This window comes from Callorhinus ursinus, unplaced genomic scaffold, assembly GCF_003265705.2.
Source record: "Callorhinus ursinus isolate GAN/ISIS: 27379988/994484 unplaced genomic scaffold, GSC_fseal_2.0 scaffold1, whole genome shotgun sequence".
Classification (NCBI taxonomy): Eukaryota; Metazoa; Chordata; class Mammalia; order Carnivora; family Otariidae; genus Callorhinus; species Callorhinus ursinus.
This window is the reverse complement of record NW_027397063.1, coordinates 76,344,445-76,364,361: the sequence shown is the minus strand read 5'-3', so window position 1 is coordinate 76,364,361 and position 19,917 is coordinate 76,344,445. Positions and strand designations below refer to the sequence as shown.

The following is a 19,917-nucleotide window of genomic DNA, read 5'->3' as shown; positions in this document are numbered from 1 at the left end:
ACAATAGAATATTACTCAGCCATAAAAAAGAAAGAGATCTTGTCACTTGTGACAATATGGATTGACCTAGCAGGTATTATACTAAGTGAAATAAGTCAAACGACAAAGACAAACATCATATGACTTCATTTATATGAGGAATCTAAAAAAAAAAAACAAAGCAAACTCTTTTTTTTTTCAAAGATTTTATTTATTTTAAGGAAAAGAGAGTGTTTGCAAGCAGGGGGAGGGGCAGAGGGAGAGAAAGAATCTCAAGCCGACTCCCCTCTGAGTACGATGCCCAACATGGGGCTTGATCTCATGACCCTGAGATCATGACCCAAGCCAAAACCAGAGTTGGACACTTAACTGACTGAGCCACCTAGGCACCCCAAACAAACTCTTAAATACAGAGAACAAACTAGTGGTTGCCAGAGGGGAGGAGAGGGAGGTGGGGGTGAAGTAGATAAAGGTAATTCCAGTTTAAAATAAATAAGTCATGGAGATGAACAGTACAGCATAGAGAATATAGTCAATAGCTTGTATTCCCTCTCTCGCTGTGTCTCTGTCAAATAAATAAATAAAATCTTTAAAAATAATAATAATAATAATATTGTATGTACGGTGACCGCCCCATTGTGGCAAGCACTGAGCAATGTACAGAATTGTCTAATCAATATGTTATACATCTGAAACACCATTTTATGTTAGTTATACTTCAATAATTTTAAAGTAATAAATAAATAAAAGTGGGACACTATCTTGAGGAACTTCTTGGCCACTGATTAGGGAGCCCTCCTCTTTAGCTCAGAAATTAGTCAATCGTTTTTTGTATAAAGCAGTGCAGGAAAATTTCAAAACTCCCAGAAACAGACATCAGTCAGAATCGTTTTTCAAAAAAATTCTTTTTATTTTCTATTCAAAACAATATGAAGAAGGTATTAAATATCACCCACAGTGTTTGCTCAGCCCTTTTTTGTGAGGCACCTTTCCTTTTGTTGTTTCAAATTTCCCAACAGTGATGAATTCCTACCCACATCTAACTGTAGGAGAAGAGGACAAACAAAGGTTTGTCCAGTTATCACTTCACTGGAGCTGAGGTGATCTGCTTCCCTGTTTCATATCAAACATGATTATTAGCAACAATACCCAAATGCAACTTTTCTGGTCTCATCTGGGACACTGAAATGCATATTCCACTTTCTCCCAACAAATATTTCAACATGACAAGCATGACAAAAAGAGACGAAGAAATCTGAAGAACACCTCAAGTTCTTGTTACCTCTCCTGTTTAATGCTCATAACCTATCTCTTGGGAAGGAAATACCCCAAATCTTGTGTATAGTAGCTCCATATCCACTTGGTCCCCAGATTAAGAAAGGAGTATCCCCTTGACAAATGGCCAATAACGCCTGGTCTCAGAAACATGATATTCTATGACTTCTCTGTCATGACACGAAAGGGCTGAGGTTAAGAAAGAGGATATGTATTTACAGAAGAAAAAATGTGATATGTTAGATCTATGAAAAAGAGCTGAGTAAAATTATAATAAATGATAAAATATTCCTGAAGTTCTGTGATAGTAAAGTTATTCACTTGTTCATTCATTCAACAAATGTTTACAAGAACCTATTATACGTAAGATATTGTATTAATACAAATAATTAAAATTCATTGAGCACTTAACTGTTCCAGGTATTACAGTAGATATTTTATGTACATTATCTCAAAATTGTTATAAACTAGGTATTATTACCACCCCAATTTTACAGAAGAAAAATTAAGTTAGAAAGGTTAAATAACTTGCTCAAGTTCATAGGCGGCAGTGTTGGGATTTGAATTTATATCTGACTATTTTGTTTTTACCATTAGAACCACTTGAAAACATCTGAAGATTGAAGGAATATAAATATTCAGCGTACCTAACAATGCACAAATCAATACTATGTTTAAGTAAATATGAATCATTTTTATTTTAGCCACCTAAATTTCATTTGGGGTCAAAAGCATAAATATTGAAGTACTTTTTCTGTTGACAGTAATGTTTCCCAATCTCATCTGTAGCACTTGCCAACAGCCAACATTGACATGAATTTTACAGGGCTAACTGAAAAAAAAAAAGTAGGCCAGTGTGGAAATTTCCCACTGGTTCCCCTGTGGCAGTGGAGCTGCCCTTCAAATCTAAAAAGCCTGGAGTCTGCGGAATGCCCAAGACTGGGTTCTTCCCTATGTATTTGCCAAACAATAACCAGGAGTGGCAGCTACTCAGTTCTATTTTGACTTACATGGTAGTGGACTAGACCATGATTATTTCATAAAAACATGTGATTATTATTTTCCATATACAATAAACTCTTACTATCTATTAATGCAATCTATATGACAGGGATTGTGTTCATTTCTTTTAAAATAGTCCCATATAACCAAAGAAGTCTTCTTTGGGACTTCTTTATCTTCTTTTATCTTCTTTAAAATTATTATAACCAATAATAATTTGCATATCTACTTTGAGCAAATATAGCATATTTAGGACCATTTCTATTACTCGATTCGCATACATGCTCTAAGGAAGACATGTTGAAAAGAATCTGTAACTACTTCCCAGTCCTCTAAATACCTCAGATCTTATCAGGAAGGATATATGCCTTTTTCACTATTTTTATCCCAAGCCCCATGTATATGCCTTGCATAGCTATTTCATATTAAAATAGTAAGTATGTTGAATAAATGAGCTCTATATCCTTTCAAATCCTCTGGCAGCATCCTTTAAAAAAATAATAGTAGCCTGTGGGTCAGAGGCTCTGGTTCTAGTCCTGACAATATGCTGGACCACCCTCTGAATTTTTAAACAAGCCATAGTAACAGACTGCTTCCATGAGAGTCAGTGGAACGAAATGGGTGGCTAGAGTGTTAAGGAATGGTACCAGATGCTCCTTGGTTATAGCACAAATGGCTTTTAGCTCATTTCCGAAAGAATGAGCCACATAGATGAGGCCTTCCATCAGAGAGCACATGATGAACAAACAGCCTTTTGGAGGTGACTATGGGAAATACTAGTGAGTGGTCTAAACCCTGCAGACCTAGAAACTATGGGGAAGATGATGAATTTGGACCCAGCTGTCAGAACGGGCTCAGGAGTTCTAGCAAGAATGGCACACTCCAAGGACTAGATGGCCCACCTAGTGGGTCAACTCTAAGAGACAAAAGTGACTCTGGGCAATGGAAGGAAATAATCACCAAGGTGTAACAGGTATCCTGGAAAGCCAAATAGGTGGGCCTAGTGGCATCTTCCAGAAGAAGTAACCAGTTTGGGCTCCCCCTTACAGATAAAGCATGCTTTGAGAGAGTCTGACAGCAACACACTTCGTAGATGTGTGCAAGCAAGTCAAGTCTGTGGGTGGGGTTTGGGAGAAGAACTGTAGAGGCACTAACTATGAATGGCACACAAGGTCAGGGCAGGACACAGTAAGGCTGGGACTAATGTTGTCTGACAGTCACAAAATTTCCCAGGGAGAGCTCTTAAAATCATCCTGCTACTCACTCCTTATATCAGTACTCAGAGTCTATGAAACTGACGACTGCTTTATGCAGGGAAAATCTATTTTTTTAATTCTATTTTTAACTTTTCCCTCAACTCCTGAGCTACCTACAGCCAATATTTTTCAAATGGTTCTATGGATGACTCCTTTGACTAAGACTCAATGAAGACAATTAAAAACGGTTACAAGATCACTTAGATCTTCCATTATTAGTGGTCCAGTGATCAGCACAGATCCCAAGATCACTAGCTCCCCTCTTCTTACTGTACATGCAAAGAACTACAGCACAAGGAGGCTGAGTGAATTTTTTGACATAGGACAAATAGTTAGAGGTAGCATTTGGTGTAGAATCCATATCATGAACATGAACATGCCTAGGTCAGTACTTTTGTCATTGCACAATACTGGCCCTATTATAATGCACACATTTAGCGTTCTGATTTACTGTTTCCCGTCTTGCACAAGACTTCATGAAGTAATATTCTCATTAGAGTGTATTTCCCAAATAGCTTGCTTACTAAATCTCTCTTAATTGAAGTAAAAGTTGTATGTGTTGGACTTCTGAGTCTTGCCTTTCACTCCTTACAACCAAACAAAACAAAAAGTACAGTGTCCAATGGGTTTTTATACTTCCCTGACCATATATGAATCAAAAACTGTCAAATACAATTTATGTATGGTAACCGCTATTAATAATCAATGACATTACAAAAATCTTTAAGTGGCTTTATTGATGGGATATTAAATCTTATAGGACAGGAGAAACAAAGAAATTCATATTAAAGTAAAGGGAGAGATCTAAAAATGCAGTGAAAATTACCTAAGTAGGCATCCCAGCTCTGCCACTAATTAATTCTGTGACTTCAGTGAACTCACTTAATGTCAGGTTAAAAATCAAATAATTCTTGATTTTTGCCTTTCACTCCAAAACCTATCAGCAAGTCCTCTTTGGTCAGCCATTAAAAGCAAAGCCAGAATCCAACCATTTCCTACTGCTCTACTGCTTATCACTTGGTGCATCTTTATCCACATCCTCACCTGAAATACTGCAATTATCTCCTAATTGGCCTCCCTTGCTTTTACATTTACCCTTCTACAGTCTAAACTCCACATATGAGTAATCATTTTTAAAACATGAACAGATCACCTCAGCCCCCTACTCAAAACCTTCCTATGGCTTCCCATTATATTTAGAATGAAATCTAAACTTACTAAGGCCTAACTCTACATGACCTGGCCCCAACTACCTCTCCCATCTCATCTATGCCCACCCTCCCTAACTTACTTCACTAACGTTCTAGCTGTTTCTCAAATATGCAAACTCATTCCCACCTTAGACCCTGTTCACTGGTACTTCCCTTTGCCTGGAATGCTCTTCCCAGAGATATTTATATGGTTGGCACCTTCACGTCATTCAAATCCCTGACTAATTGTATCTTTCACAAAGAGCAATTCCTGACCACCCTATCTAAAACAACTCAACCCTTCATTTACCATCCCCTTACCCTGCTCTTCCTTTCTCCTCATAGCATTTGCCATTACCCAAAATCACATTTGTAATTTAACTGATTATAACCTTTTTGAGGGCAGAGACCTAGGGTGTCTTGTTAACTGATTTATCTTCAGTGCCTAGACAGCACCAGCTATACAGTTAAGTGCTCAATAAATATTAAACCAAATGAATTATCCTCAGAGCTCCATCATTTTATGACACTGTGATACTCACAGGATCAGTGGAGTAGACTGACATGTTGACTCTATCAGATTCTGAATAGACTGGTAACTTCACCACCCATCTATCTTCAGGCACATTGCTTGGACTGGCTGCCCATAAAGGCACTTTTCTTTCCAAATGCAGGTAGATGCTCCTATATGCTCTCTATTGGTGCTACTCTTGTCCTATATTCTCCTTTCCCCATTGATGGTCAGAGAAGGTTTTCACAGCTTTCTTTTTCTTTGAGATGGGCATACTCCCTCAGGGACTTGTTACACATTTTGCTATCTCAATAAAACTTCCTGAAGTCTTTGAATTTCTATGATGATATCCTGTATTTTTTCCTACCAAAATGTAATTGTTATATATTTGGTGGATGAGAGTTAACTCATTAGCATTAAATGCTAAAATATTTACTGCATTAAAACTCCATGCCATGTGAAGATGTAGGGATAAAAGCTGTATCCTGCTTCTTCTGCTCTTGACAATCTCTGGAAATTTTCTAGACTGTCCTGAGAATTCTTTTTTTTTTTTTTTTTTTTTTTTTTTACAGGACTTGCTCAACAGTCTTCAATGCTCCAAATATTGTTTATTCATCATTACACAAGATAAGTTTCTGGTTAAGACTGATGTTTGTCAGCTCAGATGGAAACATTGGAATAATTAATAATATCACTTATTTTTTAAAACCTGTAGTTAGGTGGCATGTGCATGTATTAAAAGGAAAAGCTGCTGCTTCCTGGAACCTGATTTCCTTATCATGAGAGATCAAATAGGTCAAAGATAGCTAATGCACAAAAGCTGAAAAAGAAGCCCTTGTTTCTAGTGATAGTTCAAGAAAGGGCCCTAGACGATCCCATTCACATATTCCAAAAGCTTTAATTCCCCACTTAAACATCTATGGAAGTAACAACTACCCAGTGATTTAAAAGGCCATAAAACAGATACAGCCCATTTTCTTTTCATTAAATACCCCACTGCAAATTCTACAATTTCACTTCCATATGTTCAGGAAACAATAAAACTAAAAATGTCTTAAACTGGCTGATTTCTCAGCTCAACCACAGAAGCTGAAACAAGTTAATTCTCAATATCCAAAATGGTATTAAGAGCAACAGTCTTTTTCTATGTGGTAACTGGAACTGTGCATTTAATTCTCTAGAAAAAGATTTGAAGTTGTGCTCTCTGCAAACCTTCTACTGAGATTAGATCTACAAACTTTAAACTCTATTTGGACAACAGATTACAGTTTCTGCAACTCTGTCATTAAAATAAACAAACACAAAGGAAACTGTAATCACAATGAACACAGGAATTAAGGTGAGCTACTTAGTAATTCATATAAAGGACAAGTTAGATTCCCTGCTGTCAGCTTCAAAGGTTATAGGTAATAAACTAAAAACTATAAGCAAATTGAGACAAAGAAAGAGAACATACTCTTAAGACTGACTTAGGTCATTTTATCACTTTATCATATCTCTCCCAGATGATAAAATAGAGACTTGAAATATTGATATTCTAACCAGACATAACATTAAAAATATTTTATAACCAATATGATAACAGTATTGACCTAGTAAAATAGACTCGACCTTGCCAAAGAGGAAGTAGGACCCTTTTGGTCATTGAGGACCCTTTTGTGGCAAGCATCAACCGTTTAGTGACTGATTTAGGGGAAGTCTGGTGGGTTCTGTGGGTGGTTCTAGGGACAAAGCAGTGGGGATGAGGATAGGGCCACTCAAAATGTTTGGAGTAGAAGCTCTTTACCAATGAGTAAAAAAAGTATTTCAGTACTTTTAACACCTGGAAGAGCCATCCAATGCATGCCAAATGAACATTACCCTTCACACTGTCATGAGCTTTGAATGCCTGAGGAAAGGAGAAAGGAAGGGAAGGGAGGAGCAATGAACATATCAGTCCTTCTAAAATATTTTTTTACTTTGCTATTTCTCCTCCCTTAGTGAGATCCTGTTCATCCATCAGAATGCAATGTCACTTATAAAGTCAAATTCCTCACTCCCAACACAAGTTCTCCACTCCCCTCGTTCTCCCCTCACTGTAATTTTATATGTTTGATATTTGTTCAATGGGTATTTGTTCATTGTCTCCTTCTCTCTTTAGACTCTAGGTCCCAAGAGATCTTAAGCCTTGTACTTTGGCTCACCATTTTCTAACAACCAGAAAAAAAACTTGATGCACATTAAATATTTTTTGAATAAATAACTTAATGGCAATGTTTAAAATGCTACATACCATATAAGGTAAAATGAAACAGCAATTATCCATAGTTGCCTCACAGTGAGGGAGAAAATCACACATGTTAAAAAAAAAAGATAATAATAACAATATCTAACATTTATTGAGTTCTTACTACAAAATATTCAGTGTGCTAAGTGTTTCAAATACTACCTTATTTAATTTTCACAAAACCCTATGAGGTAAGCACTATTTTCCGTGTCCCCATTTTGTAGATGAGGAAACTAAGGCTTAGATGAGTGAGCTGCTAAAATTCCAGAGACAGTAAGTGATAGAACAAAGATCTGAAGCCAGGCCTGTCGAACACCAAAAGCTGAATTCAATCTCCACACATTCTGCTTCTTCATGTTTAATCCATTTCACATATGCCCCCTTCCTTTGGGGTGGATGAGCTGGCAGATATTTTGTGCTTCTATACAGGATTGACTTAAGTATGCACAAGAACCAAAGCAATACATTATAAGAGGAAAGATGACAAGAAAAAACTGCTGCAGGCATATTCTGGTATCTATTCACTGAGCAGATGGTGTACTTCTGAGAAATATCAGGATATATGAAAGAAAACAGTTAGGCAACTGATGTTTATGTGGGTGTAGATTTCTGGCTACAGCAGATGCCTGTTGCTTCCTGACATCTGCCATATTCCACTCTAAGTACCAAAAAAACATACAGCTGACAAAGTTGCATAGATTGTAGCTCTGCATGTTGGTAAGTTGTACTTATTGGTCCTATAAGGCATCATCCAACCAAGTCAGAAGCTAAAATTGATCTCTCAGATACTGTGGCACAGTAGAAAAAACATAGAATCAAACAAGCCTGATTTTAACTCAATGCCAAAACAAACAAAGAAACAAAACAACCAAAAAACAAATAATTAAAAACGTGCAGGGGACCTGAATAGATATTTTTCCAAAGAAGACATACAGATGGCCAATAGACACATGAAAAGATGCTCAACATCACTAATCATCAGGGAAATACAAATCCGCCTGTCAGAATGTCTAGAATCAAAAAGACAAGAATAACAAGTGTTGGTGAGGACATGGAGGAAAAGGAACCTCTTGTACTGTTGGTGGAAATGTACATTGGTGCAGTCACTGTGAAAAACAATATGTTCTTCAAAAAATTAAAAAATAAAAAGATCACATGATCTAGCGACGCCCCCTACTGGGTATTTACCCAAAGAAAATGACAACACCAATTTGAAAGGATATATGCACCCCTATGTTTATTGCAGCATTAATCACAATAGTCAAGATAAGTGTCCATTGATAGATGAATGGATAAAGAAGATGTAGTATAGATATACAATGGAATATTACTCAAACATAAAAAAGAATAAGATCTTGCCATTTGCTGCAACAAAGATGGATCTATTTTTTTTTTAAGATTTTATTTATTTATTTGACATAGAGATAGCGAGAGCAGGAACACAAGCAGGGGGAGTGGGAGAGGGAGAAGCAGGCTTCCCGCTGAGCAGGGAGCCCGATGTGGGGCTCGATCCCAGGACCCTGGGATAATGATCTGAGCCAAAGGCAGACGCTTAATGACTGAGCCACCCAGGTGCCCAACATGGATGGACCTAGAGGGTATTATGCTAAGTGAAATAAGTCAGACAGAGAAAGACAAATACCATATGATTCCACTTATATGTGGAATCTACAAAACCAAATAAATGAACAATCAAAAGCAGAAACAGACCCATAAACACAAAGAACAAACTGGTAGTTGGCAAAGGGGAGGGGATGAAGGGATGGACAAAACTGGTGAAAGGGAGTAAGAGGTGCAGGCTTCCAGTTATGAATAAGTCATGGGAATAAAAGGTACAGCATAAGGAATATGGTCAATGATATTGTAATAGTGTTGTACGATGACAGACGGCAGCTATACTTGTTTGAGCGTAGCATAATTTACAGAGTTGTCCAATCGCTACATTGTACACCTGAAACTAATGTAACACTGTGTGTCAACTATATACTTCAACTTAAAAAATTTTTTAATTAAAAAAAAAAGCCTGAGTTTATAATCTTGGGCCAGACATTTTACAGTGTGTGTAATCTTGAACAATGTTTTTAACCTCACAGAGCTTAAGTTTCTTTTTCAGTAAAATGATGCAGTATTGCCTAACCTGCTGGTTGCTATAGGATTCAAAGAGAAATAAAGTGCCTTACAAACAGTAGGCACTTAATAAATGCTAGCTAACTATCCCAACCAAACCAAAGTTTGGCATAGTTGATATGATGGTGTGTGTCACTTTAATGTGTCAATTTAGAAGGTGTTTTTGGATGAGATTAACATTTAAATGGGTACTGACCCATTTAAATAAGAGTAAACAGATTAATTTATGAGGGTGGGTCTCATGTAATCTGTTGAAGGCCTAAGCAGAATAAAAAGAGCAACCACCTTGAGCAAGAGGGAATTCTCTAACAGACTGCCTTCAGACTTCATCTACACCACTGACTCTCCTGGGTTTCCAGCCTGCTAGCCCATGCTGCAAAAGCTAATTCCTTATTCACTCTTTCTTTCTGTGTGTGTATGTGTATATATATATACACACACACATCTATGTATGTATACACACATCCTATTACATATACATCCTGTCCCTCCGTTTATACATGTATGTGTATAAACTCACACACACACACACACACACACACACACACACACACACACACACCCTATTGGTTCTATTTCCCTGGAGAATCCTGACTAAATATTCTTCAATTGTCTGATAGAACAATAAATTTTAGATCTGGAGAGATGGAAGACAGGATTGGGCCCATAGATAAAGCAGGTCTTGAAACTGAATGAGAAATACCAAGTCGGCCTAAAATACCCATCGGCCTAAAGACAATCTCAGTTTAGGGCAATCACTTAGAAAAAGGCTCAGAGAAAGTGGATAAAAAGTATGGGGAGTGGGGCTGCCAAGAGAGAAGCTAAAAAGTAAATTACAGGAACAGGCTATGGGATAAATCGGATGATTGCTCCTTTTGTAGTATAAGAGTTTCAAACATCAATTTGTGTTTAATTAAGGGTCAAAGAAGATAGGGGATGGCTGAAACAATGGCCCACTGGGTGGTAAAACCAAAGGGTTAATTTAGGACAGGGCTCTCTAATTAGCAAAATTTGGAGGTTTCCTTATAGGTCAACTCTCAGAGAAAGTCTAGGAGCTCAGAAAGATCCCCACCACGCAGGCTCACCTAGCCAGGGACCATAGACCTGAGTATGTGTATGAGAAAGCAATAGGTCCCAAGTCTCCTAAATAAACAAAATCTGAGAGTAGGCTTCCTGATGTCTTGAGTAAAGTCCCAGAGAAAATCTCTAATAAAATTCAGATCACTGAGATGATGCCTCTGCCAAAATCTTTGCTGAGTTCATAATCATACATTTTTGCTGAAACTGACTAATCCAACAATCCATGCAGTCAAATTTGTTTCATTCATGAATCAGCATATCAAATTTTTTTAACTCACTCTTACTTTGGCCCAACACCAAAGTATTGACCTTGCTATATACATCAACCCATTATTAGGCAGTTGTAAACAAGAATGTATAGTCAAGGTTTCCAGAAAAACAGAACCAATTGTGTGTGTGTGTGTACACATGTGCACAAGCGCAGAGACCAAGATGGTGGAAGGAACGGAGGGAGGACATGCTCATGTGATTATGCAGGCTGAGAAGTCCCATGATCTACCATCTGCAAGCTGGAGATCTGGGATAGCTAGAGGTTTAATTCATCTAAGACCAAAGGCCTAAGAACCAAGGGAGCCAGTGGTCTAAGTCTTAGTCCAAGGGCACAAAAGATTAATGTCCCAGCTCAAGTAATCAGCAGAAAGGGTAAATTCTCCCTTCCTCTGCCTTTTTGTTGATTCAGGCGCTCAATAGATTGGGGCACCTGGGTGGCTCAGTTGGTTGGCTAAGCATCTGATTCTTGATTTCAGCTCAGGTCATGACCTCAGGGTTGTGAGATTGAGTCCTGTGGTAGGCTCTGCACTGGGTGTAGATTTTCTCTCTCTCCCTTACCCTCTGCCCCTGTCCCCCCTGACTCCCCCTCCCCCCCCCACTCACACATGCACACTCTCTCTCTAAAAAAAAAAAAATAGATTGGATGATGCCATCCACACTGGGGAGGGCAAACTGATTCACTCGGTGAGCAACTCAAATGCTAATCTCATCCAGAAACATCCCCACAGACACACCCAGAAATAACGTTTAGTCAAATGCCCAGGCACCCCATGATCCAATCAGGTTGACACATAAAATAAACCACCATGAAGAGTTTGGGTCATTATTCTGGAGATCTTATTTCTAAGTCTTTTTGAGAAAAATTGTAAAGTTGAGGGCTGGTGATGATGCTAAGAGCGGGTCAGATTGTTACAGTCTAGGCCAGGGGCTGGCAAACTTCTTCTGTAAAGGGCCAGATGGTAACATTTTAGGCTTTGCACATCGTGAGGTCTCAACATACTAAACTCCGCCTTTCTAGCACAAAAGCAGCCATGGACAATACATAAATGAAAGAGTGTGGCTGTGTCCCAATTAACTTTTATTATGGACTCTGAGCACTGAATATTATATAACTTTCACATATCACAAAAGATTATTTTTCTGTATATTTATTTTTCAACCATTCAATAATATAAAAACCATCCTTAGCTCACAGGCCATAAAAAAACTGGTTACAATTTGCCAACTCTCAGTCTAGGCTGATAGTTCTTAAACTGTGGCCTTTGGTACCTTGGGGGGTTTCTTCCCCCTAATGGTAACAGATTCAAAATTTTGAGTTCCTGGGCACCTGAGTGGCTCAGTCAGTTCAGCGTCTGCCTTTGGCTTGGGTCATGGTCCCAGGGTTCTGGGATCGAGTCCCACATCGGGCTCCTTGCTCTGCGGGGAGCCTGCTTCTCCCTCTCTTCCCCACTTGTGCTCTCTCTCACTATCTCTGTCTCTCTCTCTCAAATGGATAAATAAAATCTAAAAAAAAAATTAAAAAAACTTTTGAGTTCCTTCTTTGGTTGTTATGGACCGGAGAAATGACATGAAATGCCCTAATACATATTGCTATGTACATGTAAGACTACTTACTAGTAATCTACTAAATGATTAATTAAGCATTACTTAAATTTAATTATTAAAAACTAAAACTGATCCAATACTAGAATTTTTCCCACCTCTTAGCCTTTTTAGCTTTCACAAAGATTACATGTTATATCCCCCAAATTACCTCACAGACATTATATGCCATCATAACCATAACTTCTATTCCTTACCACTTACCATAATTGTAATTAATTTGTTTAAAATCTATCATTCCCACTAGACTATAAGCTCTGTACGATCAGTGGTCAAGTGTGTTTTTTTCACCACTATGTGCCCACAGCATATCTGGAATACTGCAGGTGGTTGAGAATGAATTAATGAATTGCTTCTTGTCATTAATTGCTTCAATTCTTGTTTTTTAATTATAAAGAACTTTTCACTTAGCTTCAAAATTATCAATCCAGGGGCGCCTGGGTGGCGCAGTCGCTTAAGCATCTGCCTTTGACTCAGGTCATGATCTTAGGGTCCTGGGATGGAGCCCCGTGTCAGGTTCCCTGCTCAGCGGGGAGTCTGCTCCTTCCTGTCCCTCTGCCTCTGCCTCTGCCCCTCCGCGCCGCTCGTGCATGTGCGCTCTCTCTCTCAGATATATAAATAAAATCTTTTAAAAAAAATTATCAATCCAGTTTGTTGATGGTTGTTTACACTACTGTTTATGATGATTTCAGGTATTTTAGGCTATAATTTTGCACTGACAGGTCTTCAAGACAGCATGAAATGTGGTTCTAATATGGGTCATTCACACTCATTTCAAAGTTATATGAAATTCACTCCTGGGGTGAGGGGTGGAGGATTGAGGGGGAGGTTAATGCTTTATTTTTACCTCCAAATTCTTCATTGGAAAGTAGTCAAGAGGTTTAAGAGCCATTGTATTTGCAAGAGATATGATTTGTGAATCCTGGAGACATTATCTTTTCATTGACAGCCTTTGGTTCAGGGGTCACGGACATTTAATTCATGCTTCTTCTCTACCGTTAAGACTAGACTTTCAGAACATCCTGCTAAGCCTCACCTCAGTTCCACTTGGCGTGATGCAACTTGTACTAGCTGTTTCTAAGGCAAGATAGGAGAAAGAAAGAATCCTCCCAGCTCAAGATAATGCTTCCAAGTCATTAGCTCTCCGTGTATTTTGTTTTTACAAACATGCAGGTACAAAATGGAGCTCCAGGGATGATGGTGCAAACCTCCATGTCTCAAAAGCAGGCTAATGTGAGAATGAGCAAGACTTCCTTTAAAAATGTTGGTACCACTGATCTGTACTCAACAGCCTCAGATACAGTTTTGGTCTAATTAACCTCAGTATTTCTAGCACTTAATCAAGAAAGATCCAATTCCAATGGCTCTTATTTTAAACTATTTCACTAAGGGCAACATTAAGGTAATTTAGGTAAAAACAAAATTTAAACAAAACAAGGAAAAGGAATGTTAATTACTTTAGGGAAATGTGTAAACTCTCTCTTCATTGAATGTTCAATGGTTATTTGTTCTAATTGCTCTTTAGTGAGTATTTATTGTGCACATTCACAAGCTGCTCATTAGAATTGCTGATTTGATGATAAGAGGAAAACTGCAAAACTACCAATAAGTTCACCAGATAGAATCTTGTGATCCCATATGTCCTTAACTCATTTGGCAACCTCTGCATAAAGTTTTCAAAGACTCTAAAGACAGTTCTGCCAAACCTCACCCTGATACTCTGATACGTATTCAGAATTTAACCTGCAAGTTTTACACAAATGGACCCAATTTGCAAAATTGAAAGAAGTGGCTAAATTGTTCCTGACACTGTAACAAGTCCTTGAAAAGAGATCTTGTCAAGCTGTGATGTCTAGTTATCTCAAAAAAACTTAAGGAAAGGAAGCTGTTTTCATAAGCGTGGAAGTGTTTGTAAAGGAGAGAGCTGCTTGGATTTAAACTGTCGCTCGCTCTTTCTTTCTTTTTTTTTTTTTGAGAAAGAATATTATAGTACTGACAAAAGAAAAACTGTTTTGCCTTCCATCTTTGGCCTAGCTGACACGAGTGAGCACCTCTCAGAGAGGCCTTTGTCTTGTTACCATCTACCCAGATCCTACCTGTTCTTTGATTCCCGCTGAAGCCCTCCCCCATCCCAATCTGCCTGAGTCAGCTTCCAAATGCACCAGCCCTTGTCGATTCCCTTTCCCTTCAAAGCAGCATTGTCCCTAATGCTCATTATCTCTCTTACTTTGTGGTTCTTTTGCCTTTATTTAACTGTTCCTCTTCTCCATAATCAAGAGGTCTAGAAGAGTGCTTTATTTCCTTTCAAACCAGGAGAGGGGTGGTATGAGGAGCTACTCTTAGGGTACTACCGGGAATGGCCAGGAATCCTGGTACCAATGGATGGAAGATTACTCCAAACTTTGCCGTGAAAGAGAGAAGAACGCTCAGAGACGAAGACCCTTTGCTCTTCTTTGCTCCTGCTTTTATTGGTCCTTGAGGATAATCACAAATCCTTATCACTGTTTCTCAAGCACGTTGATGTGTGACCAGGGGTCTTACAGAAACTGAGGATTTACGGAAAAGGTAAAATATGCTAATCTGCATGGGCTACTAAACATAGCCTAAGGGACAATGCACATATCTCTTAGATCAGAGGGCGGCTATTTGAGCTAAGAGAGCTTCCAGAAGGTTAACTCCCCAAGGCATTCCAACAGGCAGAGTGGTCATGCAGGCCTCAGCATTTCAAAGGCCTATACCCTTCTCCGAAACCCTTCCTTGCCCCCAGCAGCCTCTGTGTTACATTTTAGCAAGCCAGGTATTATGGCTGATTTCATGCTCTGCATTAACCCCAACAGGGTACTGTGAGAACACCAACACAGATGGGGGAGTTAGGAAAGACTGTCCAGAGAAGATACCCCAAAGCAACATTCTGTCATTTGTAGGCCACTGCTTAACCCAATGATCCAGCAAAGGCTCTCCTTCTCTTCATTTGCTTTCTGCCTATCCTTACAACTTTCTTTTTGAAAGTACATCCACTTTATACTCAATATTCTTTTGGTTCTTCTTCATTGATAAGACTTCCTTGCTTTCTTCCTTGTAGTGGCAGAAAGCTGAGCTAGAAACAAGTCTGCTACAGGTTTAATGGGTACTCTGGTGTATTTTTATTTTTCTCGTACACCTCTGTATTATGTATGCCGTGGTGCTACTGCATATGGATGGGTTCCAGGTGACTGGTTGGCAAACCTGTACTCCAGTTGTGGAGTGATATTTCACTTGCAGACTTCACTGTCCATTGAGCAAGTATGTTATTTGTGTCAGAACAGAAGATAAATAAATAACAATGCAGTAGACATTCCACCCAGGGATTTTTGTGTTCCATAAGCAAGTGTAATAGTATACCCACTTTATGAGTAGTGTCTGAGGATGGAGAAACTTTGCATATTTAAAAAGCATGGAAATTAACTTTCAGAAATGAACAATTTTATCTCACAAGGGAAACCCGGATTTTAAAAAGGCACTGTTCTTATATAGTCACAGTCAGAGGCAGCATTCCTTATTTGGAGGTAAAAAATTAAACATAGACATACAGGCAAAAAAGACACAATGAAAGCACAGTATAGACATTAAAAGAGTTGAAAAGAAGAGACATGGGCCTTATCACTCAAACCACATTGACTATGAAATATAGTGCTGTCAGAATGTTCTGAAATGCTCTTTATAGGATACATATTGGGGCTGTGAAAAAGGCTGTATGAACATTAAGGCTTTTGCATCACTGACAATATTTTTAAGTATTTAATATTTTGTTACTTTGCGGGCGCCTGGGTGGCTCAGTTGGTTAAGTGTCTGCCTTCGGCTCAGGTTGTGGCCTCAGGGTTCTGGGTTCGAGCCCCATGTGGGGCTCCTTGCTCAGTGGGGAGTCTGCTTCTCCCTCTCCCACTGCCCCTTCCCCTCTGCTTGTGCGCTCTCTCTCTAAGTAAATAAATAAAATATTTTAAAAAATGTTTTTAATACTTTGTTACTTTGGATTTTAAGTCCTCCTTCCTCCCTTCCTTTCTTTTCTTTTGGATAGAAAAGTAGTTCCTAGAGAGAAAAAAATACTTTATGCATTAATTGTTTTGAACCTTCTATAAGACATTTTTTGACCACAAAAAGACATTCCACAATTCTCAAAGATGTGAGACAGAAAACTGCAGGGAAGTAAAGCATAAAGATCTTTGGGTGGCTCTGGATACAAGTTACTTTGGTAATTCAAATAAAATTTGAATATATATACACACATAGAGAGGGGTAAGGAGAATACAATACAAAGTCATATCTGAGTTTGGGCAGGCTGGTCAAAGATGAAAATGCCGTTTCTGTTTCTGCCGCTGACACGTGACACACTATGCAAGTTCTTCCTTCAAGTTCTGCAAAACACCTTATAAAGACAGACTGTTCCCTTTGGTGCATCTCCCCATAAATGTTTTTGCTCTTTTGTTTTGTTATTTAAACTGGTGACATAATTCTGATGTTGTCTGCTTAAAGGATCAGTAACTACAGGGGTAGACTTGGCAAAGACATATTATAATTTAGATTTCCGTGTACCTAGTCTCATGTTTCTGTCCTGTGAACAGATTCCCATCTGATCACCTTTTCCTGCTTTTCTAAGGAGAGATACTCCTCATACTGATATCATTTATGTTTTTGTTTATTGGTTCTCAAACTTTAGTGTCCATAAATAAAACTCAGAGGAGCTAATCTGAAACGCAGGTTACAAGTCACCAGTCCCAAAGATGCTGATTCAGTAGGCCTAGGACAAGAATTTTAGTAGGATCTCCAGTTATTGTGATGCAGAATGTTTCTAAGACCATACTGTGAACAGGGGCACCTGGGTGGCTTAGTCCTTAGGTGTCTGCCTTCAGCTCAGGTCATGATCCCAGGGTCCTGGGATCACGCCCTCCATCGGGCTCCCCGCTCAACAGGAAGCCTGCTTCTCCCTCTCCCACTCCCCCTGCTTATGTTCCCTCTCTCGCTGTCTCTCTGTCAAATAAATAAATAAAAATCTTAAAAAAAAAAAAGATCATACAGTGAACAAAACTGGCTTAGTGAATTTAAGAAAATGCATTCCCTTTCCTAAATTATGTGTGCATATTAATTCCTATTTTCTACTGTGGAATACAGTTTTTATGTCCCTATACATGGAATTTCAGATATCATAGGTGTGGGAAATATTTAGGAGCAGAGTAAGTAAAAATCTACCTGGCATATGAAGGTTATAGTAATTGAAAGGAAAGTTTTTAAATGGTGTTAAAACATGTATTTCTTCTAGAAAGCATTTTTTAACACTTTAAATAGAAAACAATTGGGGGTCAATCTTATTTGTATAATGCTGCCTCTGACTGTGACTATATAAGAACAGTGCCTTTTTTTATCTTAGTTTCCTTTGTGAAATAAAATGATACTTGTTAGCAACTAAAAAAAAAAAAACTGTGAATAAATCACTTTGGAACAGTCATCTAGGAAATGGCCATCATCACTCTCCACTCCATCCCTTGGTGTTTCATACCCATGCCATATACCCAGGTACTCTGGGTTCAGAAAGCAACAGCTGTGTGAGCAAAATCCATCTGTGTGGCATCAAAGAGAAAAAAATGGATATGAGGGACATTACAAAGGAAGAACTGATTATGAAAGAAGAGTCTTCCATTCTTCCTGACTTCAAGGATAGAAGAGGCTTAGGAGAGATTTAAAAGTCCTACTTAAATCAGAGGTTTCAAGCTGGGTGATAAAGAGAATCATGACGCCACCAACAGAAATAGAAAAGAGAGGAGCAGATTTTGAAAGCAAAATGATGTGTTTCAAGAGATAATGAAATTTTCAAACTGATGACAGGATGAGATGCCCAAACAGAAATGTCTAGCAGACAACCACAGACACAATACTTCTGCTAAAAAGAGGGGACAGTCCTAGAGATGGTGATTTGATTATTTTCATTTATGCAATGATTATGGCAATATAATGGATGAAACATCTGAAGGGAAAGAGTGAAGAAAGGCAATCAGAACATATGGCTCTAGACCTTTAAGGTTAAAAAGAAGAGAAGCCAATGAAAGGAACAGGAGAACAGTAATTAGAGAAATTGGATAAGAACTGTAGTAGCTCTGAGTAGAGGTCAAGGGATGAAGAGAATCAAAAAAAGGAGAATTTGAGCTGCATAAGAACAAGACCAAAGACCAATGAAAATGGAGACCAAGAAAAAAATTAGGTTTATAAATTTGGAAACTATTAATATTTTTCAGTACAGCCAGATTTTAGGATAGTGAGGAAGTCAGAAAGAGTAGTGATACCAGCACTGGCCGATAGAAATATAATGTGGACACATATGTAATTTAAAATTTTCTGGTAGCTACATTAAAAACTAAAAAGATGAAATCGGGGTGCCTGGGTGGCTCAGTTGGTTAAGCGACTGCCTTCGGCTCAGGTCATGATCCTGGAGTCCCGGGATCGAGTCCCGCGTCGGGCTCCCTGCTCAGCAGTGAGTCTGCTTCTCCCTTGAACCCTCCCCCCTCTCATGCTCTCTCTCTATATTTCATTCTCTCTCTCAAATAAATAAATAAAATCTTTTAAAAAAACTAAAAAAGTGAAATTAATTTTAATAATCTATTTTGTTCAACCCAAAATTTCAATTTGCAATTAACAGAAAAATTATTGAGAATTTTACATTCTTTTTATCTTTTGTCATCTTCAAGATTTAATGTATATTTTACATCTGCAGCACATCTGAATTTGGTTGCTGTATTTCAAGTGTTTAAGAGCCACACATGAATAGTGGCTTCCTCACTGAACAACTGAGAGAACAGAAAGTAAATATGTCCCATGCAACATGGTAAAGACAGGAATGGGTCTTGGAAGCCAGTAACCAATGTTAGAAGTGGGGATAAAGTAGACTAAACAGATTATCTGAACCTTGGATGAGAAATGGGAGGACAGTGGCAGATATAGGCCTTAGAAATGACATGAGGGAGCAACGACCAGACCTCTGTTGGCAGTTCAATACACTACGAGGAGAATGAGAAATGAGGATAAGGCCACTGTAAATGGGTTAAGGGGAAGGTAGTCCTATCAGAGAGAGTCGTATTTGAGTTACGCTGAAGGAAATATTTCATTACGAGTAACAGCAGTGTGGAAATAAATGAAGACCAACCAAATTAACTAGTAAAGGCTATTTATTTAGAGCTTGCTATTGCAAAGAAGTTAGCCACTATTACTTGCATTTTGGCAGACACTCAAACACAGGCAGAGGAATAAGAAAGTTTTATAGTGGAAAAAAGGAAAGGCTTCACATATGCCTTGAATGGAGGCTGCTGGCATGGGGAAGCCATATGCTATCTAACT

At 38.5% G+C, this 19,917-nt stretch overlaps 1 protein-coding gene across 1 annotated transcript in view; it reads right to left on the bottom strand.

Annotated features, from left to right (window-relative positions):
- The window catches only part of CCDC39 (coiled-coil domain 39 molecular ruler complex subunit), a 192,188-nt gene that overhangs the window by 90,906 nt on the left and 81,365 nt on the right, over positions 1–19,917 (bottom strand). The gene's annotated exons all lie outside the window — the stretch shown is intronic.